Source organism: Lagopus muta, chromosome 3 (assembly GCF_023343835.1).
Source record: "Lagopus muta isolate bLagMut1 chromosome 3, bLagMut1 primary, whole genome shotgun sequence".
NCBI lineage: Eukaryota > Metazoa > Chordata > Aves > Galliformes > Phasianidae > Lagopus > Lagopus muta.
In genome coordinates, this window is record NC_064435.1 from 93,062,392 (window position 1) to 93,088,497 (window position 26,106).

General features: G+C 41.7%; 1 long non-coding RNA gene across 2 annotated transcripts in view; it reads right to left on the reverse strand.

Annotated features, from left to right (window-relative positions):
• Positions 1 to 2,567: 2,567 nt before the first annotated feature.
• The window catches only part of LOC125690788 (uncharacterized), a 45,247-nt gene continuing 21,708 nt past the window's right edge, over positions 2,568 to 26,106 (reverse strand). The window contains exons 5-6 of one of the 2 annotated variants that reach the window (XR_007375796.1): positions 16,777 to 19,612; positions 2,568 to 3,645 (exon numbers count right to left, since the gene is read on the reverse strand). This is a non-coding gene — a long non-coding RNA (uncharacterized LOC125690788). Of the gene's footprint in view, positions 3,646 to 15,337; positions 19,613 to 26,106 lie in introns of those variants that run through there. The other variant, XR_007375795.1, reaches the window with a different exon arrangement.

Sequence of the window (26,106 nt, forward strand, 5' to 3'; positions counted from 1 at the left end):
CACATTTGCTCATTCTGCACTAGGCCATTATTCCTGGACCCCTGCTGTCCTGGGATAGAGGTAAGTTGGACGAAAAAATGTAGGGGAGCATCACTTGCATTCCTCCTAATCCAAAAGAGGGACAGTTTGACCTCCTGTCAGAGGCCCCTTAAGTTGTTCTTTTGCTGAGGGCCTCTTGGCAAAACAAAATAGTCTATAATACAAAAGTTACCATTTTGGTACTTCTTAAGGATTTCATCTTATCTACTAAGTGTGCATAAATGTGGAATAAGAAGCCACTTTCTTCCAGAGAGGCTGTGCATGCCCCGTCCCTGGATGTGTTCAAGGCCAGGTTGGATGGGGCCCTGCGCAGCCTGCTCTGGGATTAAATGTGGTGGTTAGTGGTGCTCTGGTATTAAATGTGGTTAGATTTGCATGTGGCAGGGGGTTTGGAGATTCATGAAGCTTGAGGTCCCTTCCAACCCTGGCCATTCTGTGATTCTGTGATTCCTCCGGCTGCTATTACTGGTGAGGAGAGCAGCTCTGTTTCCTGGGCTGATGGATGTGGTCCTGGCCCCAGAGGCATGCATTATATAGAGTGCAAGGTTCTGTTCTGTTCTATTTTGGGCCCAAACTTTTGTTACTTGCATTGTCTGTAAGTGTTGACATGGTGACAGTGTCAAGCTCTTTACCAATCTATTGGCCTTTCTGGTTTGAGCAAGAAATTGCACTTCAAGTTTGTGCACTTGTTTTTGTTTGTGTGATAATTCCCACTCCTAGAGTATCATATCCTTTTGATATTTTACAGTTGAACAACTAGAGAAATAAGGAGAGAGAGTTTTGCCAAATGCAGAAGCAATCAAAGCACAGAAAGCAAAGCTTTGTAAGTGTTCCACAGTTTGTATCATATCTGATCATAAATTGATAATCATAAATCAAATAAAATATCTCCATGGCTTTACCTTCTCCAATCAAAATGGAAAGGACTCATAGCCCCTTACAGTGAGGATTATCCAGTTAGGTTTTGTACACAAAGTGCTCTGGAAAACTGTAGCAATTAAAAACAGTACAAAAAAGAAATTTGAGATAATTATAGCTGGCTAATACATTGTAGCGAGGTAAAGAATGGAGGAGAGGCAGAATTCAGAAAGTTTTCAGAAATAGTTCAAAGACATTAAAAAAGGTTTCTTGCTAGGCTTCAACCCTTGACAGAGCTACAGACAATTTCTATGTATGTTTGGTGATTTCTGGCAGGTCGTTTTCTCACCTACACTCATAGAATCACTCAGGTTGGAAAAGACCTGAAAAATCATCAAATCCAACCATGACCTAACCATACTACTTTTGCTCTAACAACCCTCTGCTAAATCATGTTCCTGAGCACCGCATCCAAACGGATTTTAAAACATCCAGGGATGGTGACTCAACCACCTCCCTGGGGAGCCCAGTCCAGTGCTTCTCTCACTTCAGCTCTGAGAAAAGGACAAAAATTCATCTGGGATTCTTACTAAATTTACTACTGTAAATCTCTGAATTCTGTATGGATGGGGCCTTATAAATATTTCTATAATTAGTCAAAGCACAGTAAAGCATATACATTTTTTCCTACAGGTTAAATACTGCTGATTAGCTGCTTACTTTTTAGAAAGTTCTCTGTGCTTAGTATTCACACAAGTCTTTTTCTGACCTGCTGTAAGCCCGTTAGTCCAAACCAGATAAGGAGTCTAATTTTAGAGCTGGAGATAGTGTAACACTGTTACTAGTTGATACTTGCTATTTCATTGCATTCCAGGATTGTGTACTAAGCAAAAGAACTGCCTCATAGAAGAGAATGACTTATGAATTAGAATGCAGTAGTGATCTTGTTCTTGGTGTTATTATTGCATATGTATACCTGCCTTTGCATTGTTAGTTCTAGAAGATACTGTCTACAGGTATTGCTGACAATTTTCTTCCCCATCACTCTGTATCTCTCATTGTCTTTTTCATAGTTTCCATTGTGTGTTTCCCTTTTCTTGTTCTTCGTTTCTTTTTTCTTTCTTTCTTTCTTTTTTTTTTTTTTAATTTTTGTTTGTCTATCTGTATTGCTGTTGCTTAAGTTTTTGTTTGTTTGTTTGTTTGTTTGTTTGTTGTTGGGGGTAGGGAGGACAGGGGGGCTTGGGAGGGCTGAGTTGGTTGTTTTAGCTTGGTTGTTCTGTTTGTGTGTCTGCTTCCAAGTGACTTCAGTATATGTCCATCTCAGAAATCTGTTTGTATTATGATCTTTAATGCAAATATGAAAAATATTTACTACAGACACCTTTTCACTGATATTCTGATACTTCACTCAACTAAGGAAACCTCATTATTCTTCAACAGTTCATCTACAAACTGATTAGTAGAGCAGAAGCCACTAGCAGTAACAAACAATTAAGAGGCCATGGCCACCTGATGGAAACCTCATGGTGTTTTGTTTTGGCCAAGGAAAACCAGTTGATTATTTTCAGAACTTGCATAAATAAACAAATAAATAAATAAAAATGATACAAATAAATAGTAATAATAAGTAAAGAAAAGTAAGAGAAGACCATTCAAGCTGCATGAAAATCAAGGATTCTCACTACCACTGTTGCTGTATTTGTTTATAAAGCCAAGATCATGGCCTCAATCTACTGTGTAAAACTGCATCACTTGACATGCTGTCTTCCTCTACAGAGGGATTAAAAACACAAATGAAATCTTGAAAGGATGAGTAACATGAGCAAACGTGGATTAATAACTGGTACAACTAAGTGATATTATTCTATAGACTTCAAAGGTGTCTGCCTTCTGAATATCACCAGATTTTACAAAAGATCATTCAGATCAACGCTTTAAACGTATGCTATCAAAATAAGCTCAACCAGCTTACAAAAATGACTAGGCATTTTCACTTTCAATAGACATGATTTAAAATGATACCTTTAAAGTAGTGACCAAGCTCGGTGTGGCTTCCATCATTTCTATCCTCGCTATATTAACTACATCTCAAGAATAAGGATTGCGCTCTTATGGAAAAATTAGGTAGTGAATGTCAGTCTTACTGAGAAGACTAACGGTCATCACTTTATCTAAAAATAGTAAAACATGGATCACACAAATATACGTTTTCTTGTCTGGAAAAAAGCAAGAATTTTCAGAAGGAGCATGAAATCACAAGCAGCATGGATGTTCAGATTTTGTATATTCAAAGGCAAAAAAAGAATTCTCATAGAAAATATCCGTAGAAAATATGTAATCCTTTATCGCCTTTGGAGAAACTGCATGCATGCAAGAGCAGTTGGTGAATCAGATGCTAGGGGAGTACTGCTTTGTCTTATCCACAAGTCCGTTCTTTCCACTTAAACACAACAACTTCTAAACAGAATTAGGTCATGTTGGAGGAAGATCAAAGAACTGGATGGAGTACCAAAAAACATTCAATGCTGCCAAACTCTTTTAAAACAGCTAAAAGGAAAATATTTGATTTTACTGTACATCAGAAATACTTGAAGGAAAGATATCTTGATACTCTAGGTCATCAAAAGCCCAAAAGGTAAAGCTAAGTTCCAGTGCTACTGATGATACAAAAACTGAAAAATTGTCTTTTGATGCAAATATAAATTACATTACATAAATTACCAAGAAAGATACTGAGCAGGCTCCCACCTAGCATCTGCACTGTAAGCTACACAGTAAAAAGCCAATCAACATCTTCATGCCACTGTCTGGTAAGAAGAATATCCTCTAAAACAACTTCATTGAAAATCTTTTAACTTTCACTAAGATAAACCTTTTATTAAACTGTTTTGAGAGAAAGTGTGTGTGCTCATCCACTAGAAAAAGTGGCTTTTTGCATAAGGGGCTTCTCAAATAAAGCTTATGTACAGTTCAATGAGTGCTTTGAAAATTTAGGCTGTTTAAAATGATTCTGATTTTGTAAGAATCAATTATTATAGAGTCTACACCTCCTGAACAATTGAACTAACATTGTACTCCTAATAAACATCAATGTAATTTGAATCAATACACGTGTTGTACGTTTACACAATCCCAACTCAGCTTTCTGAAACCTTCTTTTGACCTTTCAGATCACAAGAGTATTGCCCTGAGTGCAGGTGTCCAGTTGTGGAAAGGCCTGCCATAATGCTGATGTGTGGTATGAAACTGGGGTGCTAGACACAACTAGTTCCAGTCCACTGCTACTCACTCCTACTGCCCCACAGGACCCATTAGCCAATGAGCAGGCAGCTCAGAGGGAGTGGAGCTCAGAAGAAAGATCCCACAAAAGAGTGGGAACACCTTGTAAGAAGGTCATGGAGAAGGTGCTACGTGCCCCCAGCAACGCTCACCCTGCAGCTCCTGAAGAGCGTATGCTGGATCGGGGAGAGGTGTGAGGAGGAAGGGAAAGCGCAGAGGAGCTACTCTGCAACAGATGAAGAAGTCAGAAACAGAGGGGTGAGGAAGACCTGCTGAGCAGGGAATGGGAAGAATAAATGAAATTTATCTTCCCTAAGTGAAATATGTTTTACTTCTGAGGTAATATTCCCATGGGCTTTCCCCTCTCTCTCTGGCTTTCTGTGGAGGGGGAGTGAGAGAGAGGCTGAGTGAGTGTCTGGTGGCCATAAAATCAACACACCAAATGCACTGTGGCAAAAGCAATATAAAATCAATATACACTGATTAAGTTGACAAGGTACAGTCTCAGCACCTCGATTACTAGGAAGTCAGGTAGATCTTGGTGCATTATACAATAGATGTTCTTACTGATGGTGTCGATCGCCTAAGCTAATTAAGCCTTTGAAGAGAAAGTTGTACAGCTGATTCAATGTGTATGTATGAGGTGTGCTTCAACAGTAACGTCTCCTATTTGATTATATTCGTCCACAATATCAGAGGCCGATGCTGGTGGTGTGACAATAGAGGATGCACCTTCTCAACAGTGTTCCACTACAGGTATATTACATACCTGTATATATACAGGTCTTAGGAAAAAACACCCTTGTTTCTCAGCTGTGGTGCTGTCTTGTTCTTGATATGCTTTGTGAATTAACATGACAGTTTTCTAAAGACAGCTCTCTCCCACGATTGCTGCAGTGAATATCTCCTGCATGCAACACAGGAATCTTCCTGAATTTCATTTCTGTCTGTGCGCATTTCCAGAAGAGTGCAATGGAATGTATTTATTTTGTTGATCCATATTCCAAAAATATTATGGAGTAAATAAATATGAAGCTTGAATTTTGCCGAGTTTTGAACTTTGAATGGACTTTGTCCTGTTTAAAGAAAGAATGTTCCTGAGCCTTCTCAGCATCACCAATCATCCGGCTTGCCTGGGTGGCATGAGCTGAAGAGTCATTGTCTTGGGCTGAAGATAATATGTCCTCAGTCAGTATATATGAGTAACAAAGCTTCTTTGTAATGTATGACTAAAACATAAAATGAGAAAGCATAACACTAGTGGGAATGTGGACCTTGCTTTTGTGAAACAATGCATCAGTGTCTGATTCAAGAGAAGCACTTGCAATTGTGAAGGAGTTCTCCAGGTGTCTGTGATGCATCTTTGAAAACAGGTTGCTCACATATGTACCTACTGCCAAAAAGGTAATGAGGCTAACTAGGTAAGCCCTGTCTCATCTTCACCTTGAGCAACTATATTTCTTTTTTGACTCCATAAATGATTTGATTTCATTTGGCAAATCATAACATCTTCTTCGCATTTTATCCCAACTTAGCAACTCCTCTGCCTGCTGGAGGCCCACTATTGCAATTGCAAATAAAATCTGCTTGATCAGAGCTACCGTCCCAGAAAATTATTTGGATATTTCCAACGCTTACCAAGATACCATTACAATTACCTGAGTATTTGAAGTTACAATGCAAGGAAATTTTGACAACGCATTTCAATATCTAGTGCTGCTGATCCCAGTTGAAGCCCTAGTTCACTAGAGCGTATATACACAAACAGTGATTCTTGGAGAAAATTAAAAAGACACCACAAGAGAAGGGCTCTGGAGATACCAGTGTAAGAGAGTGGAAATCACAAATTCAGTGCAGCGTGTAATTCTAATGAAACCGGCCAAAGCAATATTCCATAACATATATGTTATAACATATGTTCTATGTTATGACAATATGTTCATGCCGAAGGAGTTTTGAAGGGGACAGAAACTCGTCTAGCTCTCTTCTGGTGCTTGGTAGGTTACATTTGCCTAGTGTTTTGCAACATACGTCACTCAATGAAGATTACAATTAGCTCAGTAGTGCAGGAGTGAAGAAAAGGTGAGTTCTGGCTCATCATAAATATGCATGAAGAGTGCCCATATCTATGGGAGTGCAGACAGGGCCAGGCTCGGGGAGTTATATTCTCATATTCTGAATCCAACAGGCCGACCGTCTCTTTAAGTAGTTCTCTCAAAGTATCGGACTTACCGTGCGAATGAAATGCCGATTCTGCAGTGAGAAGCAGCAAGATGAGTATTTCATGGTCTCTGCTGCCATCTATTGTCATTTATTGGTACTAACAACTCTTGTTGGGATTCCCTTCATAACTGGAAACGGCACTTACGTACTATCCTGTTGCAGGGACTTCAGAAGCTTGCTTCCTGTGACAAACCTAACTGCAGCTTTCCCATATTTGATTATGCATTGGGCATCTTTGCCAAGCCTTGTAGGGGTATGAAAGAACAACAAAGGAATTCCATGAATTGTTACAAGCTGTGGATATATCCAGTTCTGCTTACTAATTAAAAAATAAATAAATAAATAAAATAAATTCTCTGCTTTGTGGAAAGCAGCCTTTTCTCTTGAAATCTTATCTGTCTTAGGAAAAAACACGCTTGTTTCTCAGCTGTGGTGCTGTCTTGTTCTTGATATGCTTTGTGAATTAACATGACAGTTTTCTAAAGACAGCTCTCTCCCACGATCACAGCAGCGAATATCTCCTGCATGCAACACAGGAATCTTCCTGAATTTCATTTCTGTCTGTGCGCATTTCCAGAAGAGTGCAATGGAATGTATTTATTTCATTGATCCATATTCCAAAAATATTATGGAGTAAATAAATATGAAGCTTGAATTTTGCCGAGTTTTGAACTTTGAATGGACTTTGTCCTGTTTAAAGAATGAATGTTCCTGAGCCTTCTCAGCATCACCAATCATCCGGCTTGCCTGGGTGGCATGAGCTGAAGAGTCATTGTCTTGGGCTGAAGATAATATGTCCTCAGTCAGTATATATGAGTAACAAAGCTTCTTTGTAATGTATGACTAAAACATAAAATGAGAAAGCAGAACACTAGTGGGAATGTGGACCTTGCTTTTGTGAAACAATGCATCAGTGTCTGATTCAAGAGAAGCACTTGCAATTGTGGAGGAGTTCTCCAGGTGTTTGCCAGAGGTTTTTGATGACATATTGCTCTTTCTGTCTCTGGGGTTATAACCTTGGTTTTCCCTGTTTGTCTTAAAGGCAGATTTACAATTCTCCTTCAGTTAATATTGTTTGATCCTTAATTTCAGTTCTATTTAATTTCTTGCCAGAGTCACCTGGCATGTACAAGCATGTGTTTATCCCTTCTTGTTTTCTCAGGCCATATTCAATTAATCCCAAAAAGTAAGCCATTCATTTATTTGTTTGTTTGTGTATTAGTTAGTTAGTTTGTTTTTTTATTGGGATTAGCTGCTTCTGTTGTTACAAAATCATCTACGGGCAGGAAGAGGAACCCGTATCCACCATCCTTCATCTATGCAACCAGAAATTGCTCCCTCTTTCTCAGTAATTTAAGATTACTTTCATTCCAATGGGGCGGAGCCCTCTCTGGGCTCTTCCACACCTCCCCCCACCCCCTTCCTCCCCCCCCACCCCCCACTCCCCATGCCTCTCTGAGTGGATCCCTGTGTCCTACGGCCCTACTCCAGTGCCGTGACACTAACAGCCGCTGTTATTCCCAGGTTACCTCCTCCTCTCCAGAGGCTCCCAGTACCAACACTGGGATTCTCTCTGCAGAGCCTAGTCTCACTTCCAGTGCCCTGTCCTCTCACCTCCCCCTTTGCAAGTAATGTTGTTTACAGCAGAAGTCTCCGTCTGCAGCTCACTCTCTCACTCCAAGTTCTGCTCGCGGGGAAACGGTGTGGGGGGTTGCTCTCACACCAGCACAGATTAACTCACTTTCTCTTTAACCCTTCTTCCTTTGTCGTACCCTCAGTTACACTTCCACATACCCTCCATTCTACTTCTGTATACCTGTAACAATTACCTTTCTTAGACCACCAAAACAGTTTCTCTCATTCCTTTCAAAATCCACAGATCAAACCGCACAAGTCTTCAACTTCCACAAACACCCAGCACTTGGTCTCTCCTGATTAGGGTACTCAATTAGAAAACTGGTCCCTTTATTCCATTTCTGTTCCTAGTTTCTCATTTAGTGGCCTTTTCTTATTTGATGGCCCTCCTGCAACATCCTTCCAATGTGCCAACATACACCTGAGAGGTGTTTGGTTTGGTTTTCTGTTTGTTTGGTTTGGTTTTTTTGCTGGTGTGAGAGCAACCTCTCCACACCGAATAACTATGGAATTGCGAGCCACAATTCTTTGCAGTGTGGTTCCCTTTGGTCCACTTCTGTGTTCTGTGACACAAGGGTAGAAGTGAAAAGCCTCTCTTAAAGAGGCAGCTGGAGATTCGAGGAGCGACAGATGCTGTGCTCCCAGGGAGCACATTCGAAGAAGTCGGGAGAGATCCTTTCTGCACTGCGCCGAAAATAACCCCCTCCGGAGGAACGGCAGCAGGCTGAATTCGGACGTTCTCGGCTTCAGAACGGCACGACTTCGCTCTGCCGGCTCGGAAGTGGCACTCGCGCTGAAGCGCTCCGGAGCGTTTGCCGTTGCTGCCCGAGAAGTCGCGCTTATCGGCGAATGCCGCTTTCAGCCTCCAGCCGCGGTGTCGTGTTCCTCCGTCGCCGAGAAGGGCGACTGTCGCCGGCAGCTTTTCTCCGAGTTGCCGGCTCTTCTCCGCACATCGGAAAGGAGCGCTTTGGACGTCGCCGAGTGTACATATACGCAGAATGCACTACGCCTGGCTCTGAATGTTGAGACCGCACCTACATTTCGAGACACAATACTCTGCAGTGTGGTTCTCTGTGGCTCCACTTCTGTGTTCTGTGACACAAGGGTAGAAGTGAAAGGCCTCTCTTAAAGAAGCAGCTGGAGATTCGAGGAGCACATCGGAAAGTCTCCCAAAGACTTGACGTTTTCTGTCAGATATATAGCTGTTTCTCCCAGTGATGTGATATATTCCCCCGGAAATATTTGCTTAGTTATAAAGTGCGGCTTTTTTTCTTCGAATACCAGCTTATTCACTAATATTTTCAGCCGTTTTAGTTTTGAAGCCTATTCTCAAATTTCTTTATCAGAAATGAAAGCAAGGGTGTGTATTTTTCTCTGCGCCCTGGACTCTGTTTAGCCAGCATATCAAAACACATGAAAGCATTTGCCATAAGTTGAACTTGCCATCATTCAAGTTTCATTTTTTCTTTCTTCGTTTTGTTTTGGTTTGTAACAGCACAGATCGGGTGATTTCTCATCTTGAAGATGCTTGTTCAGCTCATTTAAATGAGCAGTCAAATCGAACAAAAAAACTAGCTATGAAAGCCATTTCTCATCTTCACTTTTAAAACCATTGTTTCTTTTGGATTCCATAAATGACTTGATTTCATTTCGCAAATGATCACATCCTCTTAGCATTTGATCCCAACTTCGCCACCTTCCTTCAGAAATGTAAATGATGTCCCTATAATCAGCATCTATACTTCTCATGAATTCCTGTACTTAGCAACTCTTCAGTCCATTGGACATAATGATGTTCAGAGCGGCTCCTCCGAGAGGAGGAGCACCTCCCAGGGAGCACATTCGAAGAAGTCGGGAGAGATCCATTCTGGACTGCGGAGAAAATAACCCCCAGTTTCAGAATAGGCTTCAAAACTAAAACGGCTGAAAATATTAGTGAATAAGCTGGTATTGGAAGAAAAAAGGCCGCACTTTATAACTAAGCAGGTATTTCCGGGGGAATATATCACATCACTGGGAGAAACAGCTATATATCTGAGAGAAAACGTCAAGTCTTTGGGAGACTTTCCGATGTGCTCCTCGAATCTCCAGCTGCCTCTTTAAGAGAGGCTTTTCACTTCTACCCTTGTGTCACAGAACACAGAAGTGGAGCCACAGAGAACCACACTGCAAAGAATTGTGGCTTGAAATGAAGGTGCGGACTCAACATTCAGAGCCAGGCGTAGTGCATTCTGCGTATATGTACACTCGGCGACGTCCAAAGCGCTCCTTTCCGATGTGCGGAGAAGAGCCGGCAACTCGGAGAAAAGCTGCCGGCGACAGTCGCCCTTCTCGGCGACGGAGGAACACGACACCGCGGCTGGAGGCTGAAAGCGGCATTCGCCGATAAGCGCGACTTCTCGGGCAGCAACGGCAAACGCTCCGGAGCGCTTCAGCGCGAGTGCCACTTCCGAGCCGGCAGAGCGAAGTCGTGCCGTTCTGAAGCCGAGAACGTCCGAATTCGGCGTGCTGCATTTCCTCGGGAGGGGGTTATTTTCGGCGCAGTGCAGAAAGGATCTCTCCCGACTTCTTCGAATGTGCTCCCTGGGAGCACAGCATCTGTCGCTCCTCGAATCTCCAGCTACCTCTTTAAGAGAGGCCTTTCACTTCTACCCTTGTGTCACAGAACACAGAAGTGGAGCCACAGAGAACCACACTGCAAAGAATTGTGGCTCGCAATTCCATAGTTATTCGGTGTGGAGAGGTTGCTCTCACACCAGCAAAAAAACCAAACCAAACAAACAGAAAACCAAACCAAACACCTCTCAGGTGTATGTTGGCACATTGGAAGGATGTTGCAGGAGGGCCATCAAATAAGAAAAGGCCACTAAATGAGAAACTAGGAACAGAAATGGAATAAAGGGACCAGTTTTCTAATTGAGTACCCTAATCAGGAGAGACCAAGTGCTGGGTGTTTGTGGAAGTTGAAGACTTGTGCGGTTTGATCTGTGGGTTTTGAAAGGAATGAGAGAAACTGTTTTGGTGGTCTAAGAAAGGTAATTGTTACAGGTATACAGAAGTAGAATGGAGGGTATGTGGAAGTGTAACTGAGGGTACGACAAAGGAAGAAGGGTTAAAGAGAAAGTGAGTTAATCTGTGCTGGTGTGAGAGCAACCCCCCACACCGTTTCCCCGCGAGCAGAACTTGGAGTGAGAGAGTGAGCTGCAGACGGAGACTTCTGCTGTAAACAACATTACTTGCAAAGGGGGAGGTGAGAGGACAGGGCACTGGAAGTGAGACTAGGCTCTGCAGAGAGAATCCCAGTGTTGGTACTGGGAGCCTCTGGAGAGGAGGAGGTAACCTGGGAATAACAGCGGCTGTTAGTGTCACGGCACTGGAGTAGGGCCGTAGGACCCAGGGATCCACTCAGAGGGGCATGGGGAGTGGGGGGGGGGGAAGGGGGTGGGTGGAGGTCTGGAAGAGCCCAGAGAGGGCTCCGCCCCATTGGAATGAAAGTAATCTTAAATTACTGAGAAAGAGGGAGCAATTTCTGGTTGCATAGATGAAGGATGGGAATTTGGGAAGTCTACCCTAGCAGTTCTTTTGGTTAAATTACAGCTAGGGGAGCAGGATAAAGAAGTCTACCTTTCCTGGGTACGGGTGCCTCTTCCTGCCCGTAGATGATTTTGTAACAACAGAAGCAGCTAATCCCAATAAAAAAACAAACTAACTAACAAATACACAAACAAACAAATAAATGAATGGCTTACTTTTTGGGATTAATTGAATATGGCCTGAGAAAACAAGAAGGAATAAATACATGCTTGCACATACCAGGTGACTCTGGCAAGAAATTAAATAGAACTGAAATTAAGGATCAAACAATATTAACTGAAGGAGAATTGTAAATCTGCCTTTAAGACAAACAGGGAAAACCAAGGTTATAACCCCAGAGACAGAAAGAGCAATATGTCATCAAAAACCTCTGGCAAACACCTGGAGAACTCCTTCACAATTGCAAGTGCTTCTCTTGAATCAGACACTGATGCATTGTTTCACAAAAGCAAGGTCCACATTCCCACTAGTGTTCTGCTTTCTCATTTTATGTTTTAGTCATACATTACAAAGAAGCTTTGTTACTCATATATACTGACTGAGGACATATTATCTTCAGCCCAAGACAATGACTCTTCAGCTCATGCCACCCAGGCAAGCCGGATGATTGGTGATGCTGAGAAGGCTCAGGAACATTCTTTCTTTAAACAGGACAAAGTCCATTCAAAGTTCAAACTTTGGCAAAATTCAAGCTTCGTATTTATTTACTCCATAATATTTTTGGAATATGGATCAACGAAATAAATAAGTCCCATTCTTGCAAAACCTGTTGCTGGTTCCATTGCACTCTTCTGGAAATGCGCACAGACAGAAATGAAATTCAGGAAGATTCCTGTGTTGCATGCAGGAGATGTTCACTGCAGTGATCGTGGGAGAGAGCTGTCTTTAGAAAACTGTCATGTTAATTCACAAAGCATATCAAGAACAAGACAGCACCAAAGCTGAGAAACAAGGGTGTTTTTTCCTAAGACAGATAAGATTTCAAGAGAAGAGGCTGCTTTCCACAAAGCAGAGAATTTATTTTATTTTATTTACTTATTTATTTTTTAACTAGTAAGCAGAACTGGATATATCCACAGCCCATAACAATTCATGGAATTCCTTTGTTGTTCTTTCATACCCCTACAAGGCTTGGCAAAGATGCCCAATGCATAATCAAATATGGGAAAGCTGCAGTTAGGTTTGTCACAGGAAGCAAGCTTCTGAAGTCCCTGCAACAGGATAGTACGTAAGTGCCGTTTCCAGGTCTTTAAAGACACCAGCTGTCAAGTGAACTAAGGAGATAGGAGCTCCTAAAAAGTCTGCCAATCCGAAAATGATGCTCCTTACTGATCGTATCTGAGCTACTAGCTCTAAACCCCACCACTAACTGGCAGATTACATTGTGGGAAAGGTGTTACAGCCATCAGAACAATCAGAACAGCCTTCATGTCTTTTATTCCATCTCAGCCAACGCTTCTCTCTCCCTGCTCTGGTTCCCCATTGGCTGAGTACTGCAGGCTCACAATTTTCCCAACATTCCACTAAACATACAGATACTGGCTAAAGATGAACTGTTGCTAGCTAAGCGCATATTGCTAATTCTCACATTTGCTCATTCTGCACTAGGCCATTATTCCTGGACCCATGCTGTCCTGGGATAGAGGTAAGTTGGAAGAAAAAATGTAGGGGAGCAACACTTGCATTCCTCCTAATCCAAAAGAGGGACAGTTTGACCTCCTGTCAGAGGCCCCTTAAGTTGTTCTTTTGCTGAGGGCCTCTTGGCAAAACAAAATAGTCTATAATACAAAAGTTACCATTTTGGTACTTCTTAAGGATTTCATCTTATCTACTAAGTGTGCATAAATTTGGAATAAGAAGCCACTTTCTTCCAGAGAGGCTGTGCATGCCCCGTCCCTGGAGGTGTTCAAGGCCAGGTTGGATGGGGCCCTGCGCAGCCTGCTCTGGGATTAAATGTGGTGGTTAGTGGTGCTCTGGTATTAAATGTGGTTAGATTTGCATGTGGCAGGGGGTTTGGAGATTCATGAAGCTTGAGGTCCCTTCCAACCCTGGCCATTCTGTGATTCCTCCGGCTGCTATTACTGGTGAGGAGAGCAGCTCTGTTTCCTGGGCTGATGGATGTGGTCCTGGCCCCAGAGGCATGCATTATATAGAGCGCAAGGTTCTGTTCTGTTCTATTTTGGGCCCAAACTTTTGTTACTTGCATTGTCTGTAAGTGTTGACATGGTGACAGTGTCAAGCTCTTTACCAATCTATTGGCCTTTCTGGTTTGAGCAAGAAATTGCACTTCAAGTTTGTGCACTTGTTTTTGTTTGTGTGATAATTCCCACTCCTAGAGTATCATATCCTTTTGATATTTTACAGTTGAACAACTAGAGAAATAAGGAGAGAGAGTTTTGCCAAATGCAGAAGCAATCAAAGCACAGAAAGCAAAGCTTTGTAAGTGTTCCACAGTTTGTATCATATCTGATCATAAATTGATAATCATAAATCAAATAAAATATCTCCATGGCTTTACCTTCTCCAATCAAAATGGAAAGGACTCATAGCCCCTTACAGTGAGGATTATCCAGTTAGGTTTTGTACACAAAGTGCTCTGGAAAACTGTAGCAATTAAAAACAGTACAAAAAAGAAATTTGAGATAATTATAGCTGGCTAATACATTGTAGCGAGGTAAAGAATGGAGGAGAGGCAGAATTCAGAAAGTTTTCAGAAATAGTTCAAAGACATTAAAAAAGGTTTCTTGCTAGGCTTCAACCCTTGACAGAGCTACAGACAATTTCTATGTATGTTTGGTGATTTCTGGCAGGTCGTTTTCTCACCTACACTCATAGAATCACTCAGGTTGGAAAAGACCTGAAAAATCATCGAATCCAACCATGACCTAACCATACTACTTTTGCTCTAACAACCCTCTGCTAAATCATGTTCCTGAGCACCGCATCCAAACGGATTTTAAAACATCCAGGGATGGTGACTCAACCACCTCCCTGGGGAGCCCAGTCCAGTGCTTCTCTCACTTCAGCTCTGAGAAAAGGACAAAAATTCATCTGGGATTCTTACTAAATTTACTACTGTAAATCTCTGAATTCTGTATGGATGGGGCCTTATAAATATTTCTATAATTAGTCAACGCACAGTAAATTTTTTTTCCCTACAGGTTAAATACTGCTGATTAGCTGCTTACTTTTTAGAAAGTTCTCTGTGCTTAGTATTCACACAAGTCTTTTTCTGACCTGCTGTAAGCCCGTTAGTCCAAACCAGATAAGGAGTCTAATTTTAGAGCTGGAGATAGTGTAACACTGTTACTAGTTGATACTTGCTATTTCATTGCATTCCAGGATTGTGTACTAAACAAAAGAACTGCCTCATAGAAGAGAATGACTTATGAATTAGAATGCAGTAGTGATCTTGTTCTTGGTGTTATTATTGCATATGTATACCTGCCTTTGCATTGTTAGTTCTAGAAGATACTGTCTACAGGTATTGCTGACAATTTTCTTCCCCATCACACTGTATCTCTCATTGTCTTTTTCATAGTTTCCATTGTGTGTTTTCTTTTCCTTGTTCTTCGTTTCTTTTTTCTTTCTTTTTTTCTTTTTTTTTTTTTTAATTTTTGTTTGTCTATCTGTATTGCTGTTGCTTAAGTTTTTGTTTGTTTGTTTGTTTGTTTGTTTGTTTGTTGGGGGGGAGGGAGGACAGGGGGGCTTGGGAGGGCTGAGTTGGTTGTTTTAGCTTGGTTGTTCTGTTTGTGTGTCTGCTTCCAAGTGACTTCAGTATATGTCCATCTCAGAAATCTGTTTGTATTATGATCTTTAATGCAAATATGAAAAATATTTACTACAGACACCTTTTCACTGATATTCTGATACTTCACTCAACTAAGGAAACCTCATTATTCTTCAACAGTTCATCTACAAACTGATTAGTAGAGCAGAAGCCACTAGCAGTAACAAACAATTAAGAGGCCATGGCCACCTGATGGAAACCTCATGGTGTTTTGTTTTGGCCAAGGAAAACCAGTTGATTATTTTCAGAACTTGCATAAATAAACAAATAAATAAATAAAAATGATACAAATAAATAGTAATAATAAGTAAAGAAAAGTAAGAAAAGACCACTCAAGCTGCATGAAAATAAAATCAAGGATTCTCACTACCACTGTTGCTGTATTTGTTTATAAAGCCAAGATCATGGCCTCAATCTACTGTGTAAAACTGCATCACTTGACATGCTGTCTTCCTCTACAGAGGGATTAAAAACACAAATGAAATCTTGAAAGGATGAGTAACATGAGCAAACGTGGATTAATAACTGGTACAACTAAGTGATATTATTCTATAGACTTCAAAGGTGTCTGCCTTCTGAATATCACCAGATTTTACAAAAGATCATTCAGATCAACGCTTTAAACGTATGCTATCAAAATAAGCTCAACCAGCTTACAAAAATGACTAGGCATTTTCACTTTCAATAGACACGATTTAAAATGATACCTTTAAAGTAGTGACCAAGCTCGGTGTGGCTTCCATCATTTCTAGCCTCGCTATATTAACTACATCTCATTTATCTAAAAATAGTAAAACATGGATCACACAAATATACGTTTTCTTGTCTGGAAAAAAGCAAGAATTTTCAGAAGGAGCATGAAATCACAAGCAGCATGGATGTTCAGATTTTATATATTGGAAGGCAAAAAAAGAATTCTCTTAGAAAATATCCGTAGAAAATATGTAATCCTTTATCGCCTTTGGAGAAACTGCATGCATGCAAGAGCAGTTGGTGAATCAGATGCTAGGGGAGTACTGCTTTGTCTTATCCACAAGTCCATTCTTTCCACTTAAACACAACAACTTCTAAACAGAATTAGGTCATGTTGGAGGAAGATCAAAGAACTGGATGGAGTACCAAAAAACATTCAATGCTGCCAAACTCTTTTAAAACAGCTAAAAGGAAAATATTTGATTTTACTGTACATCAGAAATACTTGAAGGAAAGATATCTTGATACTCTAGGTCATCAAAAGCCCAAAAGGTAAAGCTAAGTTCCAGTGCTACTGATGATACAAAAAATGAAAAATTGTCTTTTGATGCAAATATAAATTACATTACATAAATTACCAAGAAAGATACTGAGCAGGCTCCCACCTAGCATCTGCACAGTAAGCTACACAGTAAAAAGCCAATCAACATCTTCATGCCACTGTCTGGTAAGAAGAATATCCTCTAAAACAACTTCATTGAAAATCTTTTAACTTTCACTAAGATAAACCTTTTATTAAACTGTTTTGAGAGAAAGTGTGTGCGCTCATCCACTAGAAAAAGTGGCTTTTTGCATAAGGGGCTTCTCAAATAAAGCTTATGTACAGTTCAATGAGTGCTTTGAAAATTTAGGCTGTTTAAAATGATTCTGATTTTGTAAGAATCAATTATTATAGAGTCCACACCTCCTGAACAATTGAACTAACATTGTACTCCTAATAAACATCAATGTAATTTGAATCAATACACGTGTTGTACGTTTACACAATCCCAACTCAGCTTTCTGAAACCTTCTTTTGACCTTTCAGATCACAAGAGTATTGCATTGAGTGCAGGTGTCCAGTTGTGGAAAGGCCTGCCATAATGCTGATGTGCGGTATGAAACTGGGGTGCTAGACACAACTAGTTCCATTCCACTGCTACTCACTCCTACTGCCCCACAGGACCCATTAGCAAATGAGCAGGCAGCTCAGAGGGAGTGGAGCTCAGAAGAAAGATCCCACAAAAGAGTGGGAACACCTTGTAAGAAGGTCATGGAGAAGGTGCTACGTGCCCCCAGCAACGCTCAACCTGCAGATCCTGAAGAGCGTATGCTGGATCGGGGAGAGGTGTGAGGAGCTACTCTGCAACAGATGAAGGAGTCAGAAACAGAGGGGTGAGGAAGACCTGCTGAGCAGGGAATGGGAGGAATAAATGAAATTTATCTTCCCTAAGTGAAATTTGTTTTACTTCTGAGGTAATATTCCCATGGGCTTTCCCCCCTCTCTCTGGCTTTCTGTGGAGGGGGAGTGAGAGAGAGGCTGGGTGAGTGTCTGGTGGCCATAAAATCAACGCACCAAATGCACTGTGGCAAAAGCAATTTAAAATCAATATGCACTGATTAAGTTGACAAGGTACAGTCTCAGCACCTTGATTACTAGGAAGTCAGGTAAATCTTGGTGCATTATACAATAGATGTTCTTACTGATGGTGTCGATTGCCTAAGCTAATTAGGCCTTTGAAGAGAAAGTTGTACAGCTGATTCAATGTGTATGTATGAGGTGTGCTTCAACAGTAACATCTCCTATTTGATTATATTCGTCCACAATATCAGAGGCCGATGCTGGTGGTGTGACAACAGATGATATACCTGTAGTGGAACACTGTTGAGAAGGTACATAACATACCTGTATATATGCATACGTATATACAAGTGTATTAGTGTTTAGTGTACTTAGCTAACATTTTGACAGTTACCTGCTTTTTTTTCCTTCCCCCCCCCCAAAACTATTGTTATGATTTTCCAGGATCAAAGAACATCTATCACAATTAATTTTCCATAGATCATTTCTTCTTTTTTTCATCATTTTGCGTTCCCTTACTTTCGGGCTCTGAACTTTGCTTCTACAATGCAAAGGGATTCCAGCCACCACATGCATACAGCCAAGACATTTTAGTGTGAATTAGATACTCAGGCATACACAACCTGTAACCCACGTGCTACGTGTATCCCAACTCAACTTGCACCCCCTACAGCTGTATCTATCATGGCAGCAGCTCTACCTTGATGAGTGGCCAGGCCTAGCCCAGAGTCACAGCAAGTTTTGCAGAGCAGCACTGAAAAATAAAGCAACAGAACTGAGAAAAGCCTGTCACCGGAAGAAAATATTTTCAACAAAGTCACATGGCAAAAGAAGGTAATGACAGTGCTTTCTAACGGGAGATAAGCGCCATAGCAGGTAACCATACAAGGCCATATGACCATACCTAACAGGTAACCATACATAACCTACAAGAACCATAGCAGCAGGTAACAAAGAAAAATTAGCTCACCCCTTCCAGAAACTAGTAACAACTCAAAAGAAGAGCAAACTCAGAGAGATACTGCTCCCTCTGCTGCTAACACTTAAATAAAAGCACCTTTTCCAATCATTGCTTGCACCTGAGCTCCCTGGGAGAGCCTTGACCTCTCCACTAATGTTCAATCATTGGTTCAGGCTGTGAAGGGATGGAGTGCAGCAGAGTTGCCAGGTCACCGCCTGAACCAAAGAGTGAGTAGGTCAGGGCTCAACTCCTGCTGTTTTGGAAACATGAAGTACAACGTGCATCGCGATGCAGGTACAGTACCTATCAATGATGTGATTGACAGGTGATTGTTGCAAGGTGATTGTTGACAGTCTTCTTATGGTTCTGTTGGAACAGTACTTGATGTTCCTTCTGGAGGCTTCTCTTCTTCAGTTTGGGTTTGGGTTCCCTGGTTCCCAGAATTTCAGCACTCCACCACCTGGTGTCATGACATACCCTCGTAGACACTGAAGCACGCTGAAGTGTTGATGCTCCTACCAGTGGTCCTGTGGACTTCACAGCCTCAAGGGGAGTAGTACAGATGTTTAAAAGGTATGAGGAGTGGTGGGTCTGCCTTCAGTGGGAGGATACAGGCTGCGTTTTTGTCTTGAGTCAAACACCTCCACTTATGCTGGGGCATGTCCTGGCCTTTGGTACAACATCCTTTGTCCTGTATTTACCTTTGAAGGTCAATATTAATTATTCTGCCATACGTCCCCCATTTTGGAACTGCAAGCAGCTTTCGTGTCTTCTCTATGTGAGAAGTTAGTCCAGAACAAGGTTTTAACTCACCCTACGAATCCTGCCATGGGGCTGTTCTGCCAGTCGTACAAAGAAAATTGTCTTTCTGCTCTGCAGAGTACAATGAACTTTTCATCTTCTCACTTAACAGCTGTATCTTTTAAAGAATAAAAGTAAATATAAAATTAGCGAGGATTCAGTAACAGTAGGTCAGCTATAAATACTTGCAAATGGGAAACATACAGCGAGCATCTTTGGAATTATGACATTACAGCATTCTGATTTTAGGAAAGTTACAATTAAGCTCCGTTTCAATACAACCAACTCTATATTACAAACTCAACAAAAACGTACGGAGGAGCAGAAGTCCTGCTCAGTGCACTTAGTGCCTTTTACACGGTTATTCAGATACAGCATGGTCACAGCTCTGGCCCGGTTCGACCTGGATCCTTGACTAAATGGCACAGGGGGACCCATGGACCCACCCCCTGTGATGGGTCTAAACACAAAACAGCGGCAACGAGCTAAGGGAGAAAATTAATTTACTAGATATTATAGCACAGTGTGAGAGAATGCAATATAGCACAATACAATTGGAATTGTAGCTAATAAATCAAATAAACAGGAGAGAGATTGTCCAAAACTGAAGGCCTTACTCTAATGTTGAAGGTGGGACAGCTAGGGAGCATACACTGCAGAGCCAAGCAGAAATAGAAGTCTCATGACTCCCAGTTTTCTCTTTCCTTCTAAACAGAAAATGGAAATGGAACAGTGAAGTATTCACAGAATCAGTGATTCTGTGATTCCAACTGAAATTCTCTGAAATTACTCCTTTTGTACCTTTGGATGCTCCCAGATCAAATCACTAGGAATCACACCATTTCTTTCCCCAGTAGGACATAAGAATCTAACACCTAGAGAGCTGTATTTTTCAAGACTGTTGTGTTGTAAGCAATTAGGCATCTTCATTTTATATGTGAAGCTATATTCATTCAACCTGGAGTTTACTTTTAAGTAGTTTAGACCCCACTTCAGAACTTAATCACATGAGTGGCTCCACCCTCACCTAAAGGTGAGGCTGCTTTTCCTGAATACTATCTGATTTGGCCCTGAGAGCTCACCAGCTACACCTGCTCACTAACTGAAGATACAGTAGCAAAAATGATTTCCTGAGTGGTTCAGAGTTGTTCACTTGCATCAGCCCAAGACATTTCCAAACCAAACCCTCCAAGTGGGTTGAGAGGGTATGGTCTGTCTCCTCTGGTTCCTGACTATTGAGTCCCACCATGTCAGAACGTAGAGCACGTCAAAAAGTCTGTGCAATGCTCAAAAGTGAGATGGGGAGAAGCTAGGTTGGCACCATGAGATATTCTGCACAGCCCTTACTAAGCTGATGCTCAGATAAATCCCTGCTGCCCAGTGTAAACTCCTTTACCTTCTACCTCCAATTACCTCGCCTAATGATCCTCCAGCAAGATGAGCTGTATCCACTATGCCCTATCCCAGATTCTTCAGGTGCCCTCTGTGCTCTGTCTGAAGTCAGCTCTGCAGGTGGCACTGTGTCCTGCCTGTTGGTAAGTTCACATGTTCTCCTTTCGCTACCATGACATTGCTACCCAAAGCTTGCACAGTTCCTAAAAGAAAAACAAAAGAACAGAAATGTTCTCCAGAAAATAAGACCGCTTCTGTTAGCCTGGGCTCCTGTAAGGGCCAGTCACTGAAGAAAGCTGTTGTCGTTTGGCCAGGTTTGGTGATAGGGAGCTAAGGCATCTACGGACTGAGAAGAGAAAAGGGTGGGGGAAGTTAGGCCTAGGCAAGAAAACCAGCAGCAGTGAACTAAGGGAAAAACTTAATTTACAAAATATAGCAGCGGAATGTACAACAATAGAATATGATGGGATTTGAAGCTCATCAATAAAAGAGGAGAGAGTTTACAAAACTGCATTCCTTACTCTAATGCTACAGGTGAGACAGCCAGGAGCACAGACAGCAAAGAGAGGCAGTCTTGAGACTCCGTCATTTTATCTGTTTGTTCAAATGGAAATGGAACAACAAAGTCCTCTGGGAGTTGCAGTTCACTCTTGTCTTCTGAGACCAGGAAACCAGAAATGTTGACAAGCCACAGAACAGCAGTACTAAGCCTTTAACTCCAGTGCACTGCGAGATGTGATGGTGTGGAATACTGACCAAAAAACATAAAACCAGGACAAGAGAGTGTCTCTTGAACCGAGGCTGCTTGCTGTGACGGAGTGCTGTGTAGCCGTAGAGCCCCTTCACTAGTTGGGTGAGCACAATTTTTCTTTCTATGATTACTGGTCTACCTGTGAATACTTTGCCTGCTATCTCCAAGAATCTGTCAGAAGCAGTTTTGCTTCTTTGTGAGCAGGGCACCTACATTCACTTTATGTTGTGTGTTCAAAGTTGGCCTACAGTGCTAGTCTGCAGCCGTATGCAAAGCACTACGAAATCATTAGGGAAAACTTGTGCCAAGACATCTGAAGGCACTTCTCCAGAAAATACAGGTGGGCAAAGCACTCTGCATGTAATCTCTGCCTTTCATCTCTTACCCTGATTCCCTGAGAACAAAACAAAGGTGCAGAGGCTGAAAGGGAAGCACAGGGCACTCTGGCAGTCCACCAGTAGGGATGCCTGAGGGACCGTGGCTGTGCAACATGCCCACAGAGCCACTTGTCTTGAACTCTGAAAACTACCTGCAAGTCTTTGACTGCAGTGACTCTGAATAGAGTGCTCACCCTTACTACTGATACACTAACAAGCATTTCACATAGTTACATTTAGTACAGTTGCAGCAAAGGTTCACTCTAGCTTGAATCCATGGAAAACGGAATTTGCTTACAAGTCCTCCTAGGGTAGCCATAATGGCTGCAATCCAATAAATCAGCGATCTATACTTGCTGCTGTCTTCCATCCCAAACATTTCACTGCGGGAGGATAATCAGCTAAGACTACAGATGAGCCTTTAAGAAATTAGCTTAGGAGTTACTGTGCTGTGATCAAGTTACAAAACAAGAGGCTCTAATTCTTGGATTCTTGGATTGGTGCATGAAATTGCTATTCAGTGTGAAGAATGATCATTTAATATACCAACCTACTTGCCTTTCATCTGTCTTCACCACTTTCACTGTAAGGCGTACAGAAATGCCATTAGAAATTGACAGATTTCTCAGTCCATACTCAACCTCCTTTTGTAGGATCACAAATACTTAATTGCCACCTCTAGGTTAAGGTATATCGGGGTAGGAAGGAAAATGCTTGGGTATTTCTAATGAAACTTCAAATAGATGGGATTTCATTCACCTTCATAATTTGAAAACTTTTAGCAGAGTGAATAGTTTCATCACGCTTTTTTCCTGATCAGGTTTTACTGGTAACATTTTCTCGGAACCAAGGTTTAAATAAAATGACTAAAAATTCATGCGTTTAAGGTTGAAGAAAATAAACCGAGAAAACTTCTGAGTTTACCACTGAGTCTTCTGTCAAGACTCACTGCACTACGTGAGGTTATGAGCACTACACTAGGGGTTATGAGCAAGCCCTTCCATGAGGCAAATACTGGGAGGAGGACTGTACCTCTCATACAAAGGAGTTACACCAAATTCCAGTATCTTCATTTTTCAAGGCAAGGGGGACACTAACAACTGACATTTCAAGACCAAGTCAGGGAACCTACTGATTAAACACTAATGCAAACTGTCCCTTCTCTGCTATCATCAAGGAGGGACAGCTATACTGTCATATACGGCATACTGGCCTGCATCAGAAATAGTGTGGCCAGCAGAAGCAGGGAGGTGATCATCCCCCTGTACTCAGCACTGGTGAGGCCACATCTCGAGTATTGTGTTCAGTTTTGGGCCCCTCACTACAGGAATGATGTTGAGATCCTGGAGCGTGTTCAGAGAAGGGCAACAAAACTGGTGAGGGGTCTGGAGCACAAACTTTATGAGGAGTGGCTGAGGGAGCTGGGATTGTTTAGTCTGGAGAAGAGGAGGCTCAGGGGAGACCTCATTGCACTGTACAACCTCCTGAAGGGAGGCTGTGGTGAAGAGGGATTTGGCCTCTTCTCCCAGGCAATGAGCAGGACACGGGTCAATGGCCGCAAGCTATATCAGAGGAGGTTCAGGTTGGTCATAAGGAAGAACTTCTTCTCTCAGAGAGTAGTCAGGCACTGGAATGGCCTGCCCAGGGAGGTGGTGGAGTCACCGTCCCTGGCAGTGTTCAAGACGCGTCTGGATGATGTGCTGCGCGATATGGTTTAGTACTAGTGGTGGCAATGGTGATGAGAAGACGGTTGGACTGATGATCTTATAGGTCGTTTCCAACCTTGTGATTCTTGTGATTCTATACTAAAAGGAGAGCATAATTCTGTGGATTGATTTGTTGAGTCCTCATCTGTTTCTCCAGGTTCTGACATTACAGTTAGCAGTGAAATACTGAACTCTACTTGCAGTTGGTCCTGAGGTGAGAACAGAAAACACTAGATACAACAATTCAGTTATACTTAGCTTTGTACATGTGGAATTTTAATATATTCTTCGTATCCTTAAAAGGTTTCTGTGTTCATGTGTATCTCCCACTCACACATCTACTCAAAGAAACCTTGAAGAGCATCTGTTTAATCACTGATATTCTGGTTAAACTAGTCCGCTTAATATACATTCTTTTCTTACAGGCAGGATACAACCCACCTCTGACAGAAGAGTAGCTTCCAGCTGATGAACTGAATCACCTGGTTGCCTCATTGGTACTAGTACAGATCTGTAATTATTATCGTTTGCATTCTAGTAACATTAGTCTAGAGACTAATTATGCAAATGTTAAACTTGGAGAATTGGATGACATAAAAAGATGCAGAAGAAAAGAATACTGCAGTAAAACATCTGTTTGTCTTTTAAAGAATGTACAACGGTCACATTAAAATTTTCTACACTGAAAAAGATGGCATGGCTAAAGACTGAATCCTTCAAAGATGTATTCATGTGAACAATACCACTTTAATACATGGAAACACTTATGTGAGTAAAACTCTCAGCAAATGTTTTAGGAGAACTTTGTGTCTTCTAACTTCACATTTTCTCTTACATCTCTTCATTTACCTCCATACATCTCTTTGTTACCTCTCTGACTTCACATCCACGATATACACATTTTAAACATTTCTGAAGTGCTTTCTTTTATGAGCATTTGTCTGTTTCATCTTACAGGTGAGAAATCCAGATTTACTGTCAAATAGGTTCTACTACAGTGCACAGCTGTTCCTTGCACTGCATTTTGGCCAGGATCTTGCATTCTCTGGGGACTCGGAGCAAAGTAATTTGTGTAAAACTAAGCAGATTAACATTTAATTCTCTTTCAGGCAATGCCCCTGACCATGAGGCTTTCAGCTTTGCTCCTGTTGATGTTTCCTCACTATGAGCGTGAGACAACTCTGCACTGAGCAGTTCATCAGCAGGATCTGCCTGGGATGGAAGACCCTTTCCCAGTTCTGGGCCTATTTGAAGCTGATTTTTATTTCTTCTCTCCAAAGTCTCAAGACAAGACTGAATCCTGTGTTCCTGTATTGTCCTATACTGGTCAAGTGCTCTCATCACCTTATCCAACAGCACGGCCTTAAAAGTGCACAGAACTGTGCAGCAGTTCAGGACATACAGGACTGCTGAATGTGACAGGCAGCTCCACAGACACCCAGACTCGTCTGTACCAGCAGCAGGAAGCAAGGAGCACCCTGCAGCACCTCAACTTTCATCAGGTGCCTTTATGTGGGGACCTGAGTCAAGTTCCTAGCTCCCATGTGGACACCAACGTAAGGACACCTATGTTCAGGAAAGTAGTTGGCTGGAAATTGAATCTCACTCTTCCTCTTAAATATTGCAGTCTTCTGTACAACGTTTTTATGAGAACAGAAAAAAATCTGTAGAGATATGATTTAATTGAAATTTGTCACCTTCGCCTGATATTGAAGAGCACTTTCCAATTTGATACATGAAGGAAAGACAATTCAATCACTACAATCTCCACTAGGTCTTTTTTATCTCAATCCATCAAATATTTCAAATCCCTTTTTACATCTTTGGTATTCACCCAATAGCTAATATTAAAATCCACCCCATCTTCATTCTCATTTTCATCTTTACAGATCAAAAGTATCTAAGATAATCTGTGTTCCTGAGCAGATCCCAAGCAGCAGCCCAAATACAAAGTGATGTAGAATAGAAAAAAGTATATGCAATAACTGTTTCTCCTGCTGTCAGAGAATCACCGAGGTTGGAAAAGACCTGCAAGATCATCACCAACAGTTCTCACTAAACCACGTCCCTCAATACAAAATCCAAACATTCCTTGAATGCCTCCAGGGTTGGTGACTTCACCACCTCCTGGGAAGCCCATTCCAGTGCCTGACCACTCTTTCAGAGCAGCAGTATTTCCTAACGTCCAACTTGAATCTCCCCTGGTGCAGCTTGAGGCCATTTCCTCTCGTCGTGTCACTGGTTACATGGGAGAAGAGGCCAAGTTCAGTTCACTGCAACTTCCCTTCAGGTAGTTAGAGAGAGCTGTAAGGTCTCCCCTGAGCCTCCTCTTCAGCAGATCAAACAATCCCAGCTCCCTCAGCCAAGCTGATAACAGCCTACACCA